Genomic DNA, 519 nt, shown 5'->3' with positions numbered 1-519 from the left:
GGCTGACTGTTTAGAAGAGATCCATGTTTGTGTCCATTCCAAAGAGAGGTGACCCAATGGAATGCAGAAATCATGGGACAATCTCTTTGATATCCTATATGAGTAAAGTTGTGCTGAAGGTAATACAGAAACGGCTACAATCATACATTGACAGAGAACTTCCAGAGGTTCAAGCCAGATTCAGAAGAGGCTGTGGAACGAAGGATGTCATTGCTGATGTTCAATAGATGTTGGCTGAAAGCCGAGAATATCAGAAAGATGTTTACCTGTGCTTTATTGACTACGCAAAGGCTTTGGATTGTATGGATCATGACAAGCTAGGGACAACATTGCGAAGTATTAGTATTCTGGAGCACTTAATTGTACTCAAGAGGAATCTGTACCTGGACCAAGGGGCAGTTATTCGAACAGAACATGGGAACACTGAATGGTTTAAAATTAAAAGAGGTGTGCAACAAGGCTTATTCAACCTGCATGCTGAATAAATAATCGAAGAAGCTGGGTTATATGAAGAAAAAC

This window comes from Chrysochloris asiatica, unplaced genomic scaffold (assembly GCF_000296735.1).
Source record: "Chrysochloris asiatica unplaced genomic scaffold, ChrAsi1.0 scaffold00005, whole genome shotgun sequence".
Classification (NCBI taxonomy): Eukaryota; Metazoa; Chordata; class Mammalia; order Afrosoricida; family Chrysochloridae; genus Chrysochloris; species Chrysochloris asiatica.
Note: the sequence above shows the minus strand (reverse complement) of the source record.